At 38.0% G+C, this 6,000-nt stretch overlaps 1 long non-coding RNA gene across 1 annotated transcript in view; it reads left to right on the top strand.

Annotated features, from left to right (window-relative positions):
- LOC120607275 (uncharacterized) overlaps positions 1-6,000 on the top strand; it is a 72,426-nt gene that overhangs the window by 13,286 nt on the left and 53,140 nt on the right. The gene's annotated exons all lie outside the window — the stretch shown is intronic.

Below are 6,000 nucleotides of genomic sequence, written 5' to 3'. Positions count from 1 at the left end.
CCCCTCTGTCCGTCACCAAATTGTCCACTATATTTGTGAGTCTGTTTTTGATTAGTTTGTTCTTTTTATTCCTTAAATTCTGCATATAAGTAAAATCATATAGCGTTTATCTTTCTCTGACTTAAATACCTTCTAGGTTCATCAAAACAATATCTTTTTCCATTCCTTTCCTTTTCATATGTAGGGGTCTTGTTTTCTTATCCTTTCGATCACTCTATCTTTTGGTTGGAGCACTTAATTCTTTTCCACTTAAGGTACTTGTTGATAAGAATGTAGTTGTTACCATTCTTTATTCCTGTTTTTGATACATGTTTTTTTCTTCTTAAAGAAGTCCCTCCAACATTTCCTGTAATTCTCGCTTGGTGGTAATAAATTCCTTTAGCTTATTTTTGTCTGGGAAACTATTTATCTGTCCTTCAATTCTAAATGATAGCTTTGCTGGATAAAGTATTCTTGGTTGTAGATCCTGGGTCTTCATCACATTGCATATTTTGTGCCAAGCCCTTCAGTTCTGCATAGTTTCTTTTGAGAAATCAGATGCCAGTCTTATGGGTGTTCCCTTGTAGGTAACTATCTGTTTTTCTCTTGCTGCTTTAAATATTCTTTCTTTGTATTTAACCTTTGGCATTTTAATTATGGTGTGTCTTGGTGTGGGCCTCTTTGGATTCCTGATTTTTGGAATTCTCTGAGCTTCCTGGGGTTTTATGTCCATTTCCTTCACCAGGTTAGGAAAGTTTTCCATAATTATTTCTTCAAACAGCTGTTCAACATCTTAATTTTCTTCAGTTACACTGATCAGACAAATATTTGGAGCCTTAATAGTGTCCCATATCCTCCTTAAATTATTTTTATAGTCTTGGCATCTTTTTCCTTGCCATTCCGATTGAGTGTTCTGATTGGCTTTCCTGTCCTCTAGATAGGTCAAGTGATCCTCTTCTTTATTCACTTTGTTTATTCTTTTGTTTATTCCATTGAATATACTTCTCATCTCAGATAATGTGTTGTCCATTTCAGATTGGTTCCCTTTCATAATTTCCATTTCCATTTCTATCTCTTTGTCGGAGTTCTCTACACTTCCCAAAAGTTCATTGGCCATCTTTGTATCTAGTGTTATGAACTCTGCATCTGTTAGAGTACTCAACTCTATTATATCTAGATCTCTGTTCTGTTTTGTCATATGGTTTCTGCTTCTTTGTCTTCCCATTTTGGCTACCTTTCCTTGTCTGTTTCTATGTACTAAGCAAAACTCCTAAATCTCTCATTTTTATTAGCGCGGATTTATGAAGTAGGTGTCCAGTGGCATAGTCCTAAGAGGGGTTCAGCTGCAGGCCAAACTTCTACCCCTCTGGGGCCACCTGTTAAGATTCAGCAAGCATGCCACAGGTGCCGTGCTTATAGTTGCCTCAAAAGGCCACACCAGAAACCGAGGCCAACTGCCTCCACCAGTGTGAGTCTCAGCAAGGAGCACCTGACTTGCTGAGGACACACCTGGATGTGGTGTGGTTAGGGCCCAAGTTGGAGTAGGTGGTGTTTCAGGGAATCCTCTGGGTGGAGCGACTTCTGTTACCCAGTTTGATGAAGTCACGGCAATGGTGGCACTGTGTCTGCGGACTGGGAGCGGGGAGGGCTCAACAGGGAATAATGGATACTGCGGCACTTCTGTACAGAGCCAGTCTCCCCTTGGCCCTCACTCCGACAATGTCTCCCTGTAAGTCCCTGGTGCCCTCTGCGTGCAGCCCCAGATGGCACCCTGAGTACTCCAGAGCGACGAAAAGAGTCCTCTCTCTTGAAATCCACCGCCAAGACCACGGCCCTTCCAAAGATACTGCCTCTGCTGCTGCCACAGCCTCAGTCTCACTCAAGTGCTCCAGACTAGCAGCCTCGCATCCTCGCTCTGTCCTACCTTCTGCCGTTGCAGGGTGTTTTCTTGGATTTCTCCGTAGTTGTATGGCTTGTTCATGTAGATCCCAGTCGACTTTTCTTTGCTGCTGCTCCTTGTTTCCGTCACAGTTTTGACTCGGTCACCAGAGGGATAAACAGAGCCTCTACTATCTACGCCATTTTTTTCTCTCTCCTCTCACTCTTCTGATTTTAAACATTTAGACATTATCTCAAAATACTACTGTAGAAAGTTAGAATTTAGCTTTCTTGACCTCTCTTTCTGCGATGTTGGTTAACTCTCTGCATTAGGTGCAAGTCTTATTTGCCTCCTCACTTTCTCTTGGTGCTGTCCACCTCCCATTTGTCCCTGGGAATCTTGGGCTCTTCTCTTGGCTGACAGCAGCACAACTGGGCCAACTCACCCAATACTCAACATTTCTGGCTTTTGTTACCACATCTGAACTCAGATGAAGCTCTAGTCCTCAGGGTGTGAGATTTGGCATCCTTAATGGCTGCTGAAGGGGCCAGGTGACCCATCTGAGAAATGAGGGAGAATTATATTTGTGGGTGAATTTTGACCAATGAGAGAATAGCATGTAACTATGGTCTTTATTTTTTTCCTTTTTGCTTTGCTTTATTTATTCCTGTCTCTCATTGACCTGGATTTTTACCTCCCCAATAAATCCTCAGTACTTTAATCTTTCATCAGACTATTTTTCTAGAGGTTTCAAGGTTTAACATTTTTCCTCCCTAGTTTAAGTATCACAATTTTTGATTAATTCAATAGTTAGAATTTAAATTATCATGACTCTATAAATGTTATATATCTTAGCAAAACCAGAAAGTATAACTACTTTTTTCCTCCAAAGCTTTTTTTATTTTCCTGGAATTTAAAATCGCATGGAATTTTTGTCGTTGTTGTTTTTGTTCATTTAATTTTCTTTGACAATATAGAAATCTTCCCAAAGTATGAAACTTCCCTTAACACGATCAAAAGTGTTAGGTAATCCAAAAGTTCTCCTTTTGTCTTTGAGATTCGTACTGAAGCTTTGTGTTCTCTTGTTTTAGTCTGAACTGATTGTCCCTTGGACCTGACATTTGACACTATTTTCTGAATTCTCTTTGTGTGTTTCCTCTTTAAATACTTTATTTCTTGGATCCAATCTCTTCTTTTTCTTGGTTTACAACCTCGTGTTGGTAAGACACATCCTCCAGTAGATTCCTAAGAAGAGTACATGAGAGGTAATTTGTTTATAAACCTTAAATTCCTGAAGTCTTTATTTAACCTTCATATTTAACTGATAATTTATTTGGATATGGACTCTTTGATTAGAAATAAAATTTTATCAGAATTTTCAAAGCATCCCACTTTTTTTTTTCTAGTATACTGCATTACTACTGAGAAGTTTAATGCCAATCTAATTCTTAGTTCTTTGTATACAACCAGTTATTTTCTCACAGGGATTTTTAGTATCTTTTTCTAAATCCCTGACATTTTGTATTTCACAGTGTTGTATCTTGGTGTGGGTCTTATTTTACTTATCAATAAGGCACCAAGTATCAATTTGTTAATTTAGATTCTTAAGTTCTAATAAATTTTCTTGACTTATTTTTGATCGTTTTATGTTTCCTATATTCCTGATTACTTAATTTATCATTAAAAATCTTTGTTATGTTTGTAAATTCTTCTAAGTTCTTGGGATATAGCCATGAACACAAAGATTAAAAACCTTGTCCTTGTGGAGTGTGCATTCCAATGTTAGAGATAGATAAGTTAAATAAGTAAAATAAAAAATATCAGGAGGCAGTGATAAAGGCTAAGAAAAAAATAAGGCCAAGAAGGGAGTTATGATTTGGTGAATGCATGCATGTGTATGTGTGTGTGCATGCACGCATGATTTATAATTTTAGATACAGTCATCAGAGGAAATAAGAGTTAGCCAGGTAGATCTGGAGGAAAAGCCTTCCAGGTAGAAGAAATATCAAGTTCAAAGTACAGATACATTTAATGAACAGCAAGGAAGCCAGGGTGACTATTGTGAAGGACGCAAATAGAGTGGGAGGGGATGAGGTTGAAAGCAATTCAGGCTTAATCATGTTAAGGCCTTGTGAGTAGGAAGCGGGCCATTGGAGGATTTTGAGCAAAGGAATAACAGGGTTTCATGTATGTCTTTAAAGAGATTACTTTGGCTGGTGTGTTGAGATAGTCTGAGGTTGGACAAAAGTAGAAGCAAGGGTTCCATTTAGGAGGCTATTGCAACAAATCAGGAGAGAAGTAATGGTGACTTGTACTAGAGTAGTGGCAGGGAAGATTGTAAGTTGTGTTTGAGTTCTCCATATATTTTGGAAGTAGATGTGTCATAGTTTGCTGACAAACAATATCTGAGGTGTAAGATAAAAAGAAAGGAACATGACTTGGGGTTTTGGCATGAGCCTAAAAAAAGAAGTTACCAGAAACTGAAAAGAGAAAAAGTACAAGAGGAAAAGATCGTTTTTATTTCTATTTGGTGGCGGTGGTGATGTGTGTGTGTGGCACGGCGGTGGTGATGTGGGGGCGGTGGCATGGAGGGAGGAAGTATAAGCTAGAAGTATAGAATTGGGCATTGGAAGTATGAGATGCCTGTTATGCATCCGAATTGAGATGTAAATTGTCAGTTTGACATTTAGGCCTGCATGTTTTAGATATGTGGTACAGATGTGGAAGCCATCAGCACATATGTGGTCCATACCATGAGACTGGATGAGATACCCTAGGGGTAAGTGTGGATTATAAAGAGAAGAGATCTAAGAGTTGAACCCAGAGGCACTGCCCACATTTAGAGTTCGGACACAAGAGTAAGAAACAGCAAAATAGATGGAGACGAAGTGGCCAGAAAGGTAGGAAGAAGGCAGGCATGTGTGGAGTTCCACAAGCCAAGCAAAGAACTTTTCCAAGGAGGGAATAATCTCCTGTTAGGTGCTGCTGAGAAGCAAAGTGAGGTGAGGACTTAGAAATGACATTTTTTTTGGTGATTTTGATAATGGTTTTAGGGGAGTAGTATGGGCAAAAATTAGATTGGAGTGGGTTAAGAGAGAGGGGAGGGAAAGAGTTGGAAATAGTGGGTCTAACAACTTTCTTAAGCAGCTTGCTAAAAAGGGAAGAAGAAAACTAAAATGATAGCTGGAACTCTATTCTGTGTTTTAGGAACTCAGATTATTCAGATGTTGTATATTCTGGATTGATTCTCACATTTTCTTTCTTTTCCATTCCATTTTCCACTTCTTCATCTTCTTGTTTTTCTTGCTGGGAGAATCTTTGATTTCATCTTAAAACCCTTCTGTTGACATTTTTTCTACTATCATTTTACTTTAAGAAGCTCTTTGTTAATTTTTTCATACAAATTGTGAGTACTGTTTGTCTTTGTTCATTTATCCTAAGTTCTGTTAAAGTAAATGAAAATGAATACATATCTTTTGCCAGAAACAAAGCTCTTTCAATTTTGAACTAGTTTAGTTTTCTCTGATTTAAAAAAATATATATTTAAAAATATTTAGGACATATAAAATGTTATAAAGGTCAACCTAACAAAATCCTAGTGCTTATAATGTAATTTTTTTTTAGTTTCTCAGTTTTGTTTTATAAATATAATCTCTACACATCTTCCTAAAATTATTTATTAACTTTTTTTCCTTAAAATTTTTTCTTGCTCACTGCATTAATCTCTAATTCTTTTAAGGCCAATCCACTCTTCTATTTTTTTTCTGTTTGCTTTGGTCTGTCTCTCATGATGGAAGGATTCCTCAAATATTTGGAGATCCTTGCCTGCCCATGCAAAGTTAAGAGGGGGGCCCTAAAAAGCTTGTTAGAAGTTTTGTGTGCTAGCTTTCAATAGAGCTAGAACCCTACTCTGTCCTCATATACATCCAAATATCAATATCTTTAGGTCTCTTCTCTTGGGCTATTTTGTTTCTCCAGAGAAGAATATTGTAGTTTCCTGCCTAGACGGGATAATTTCAGACTTGAGATAGGGGCTCAAGTTGCCTCATTGAACCCTACGTAGATTTTCACTTAATCTACAGTTTTTCCTTTATGGCACCTTGCCCTTGCCCTTAGCTGTGCTTGAGGTTTGAGTCAGGAGT

The sequence above is a fragment of the Pteropus medius genome, unplaced genomic scaffold (assembly GCF_902729225.1).
Source record: "Pteropus medius unplaced genomic scaffold, Ma_sr-lr_union100, whole genome shotgun sequence".
NCBI classification, from domain to species: Eukaryota; Metazoa; Chordata; class Mammalia; order Chiroptera; family Pteropodidae; genus Pteropus; species Pteropus medius.
This window is presented reverse-complemented; position numbering and strand designations above follow the sequence as displayed.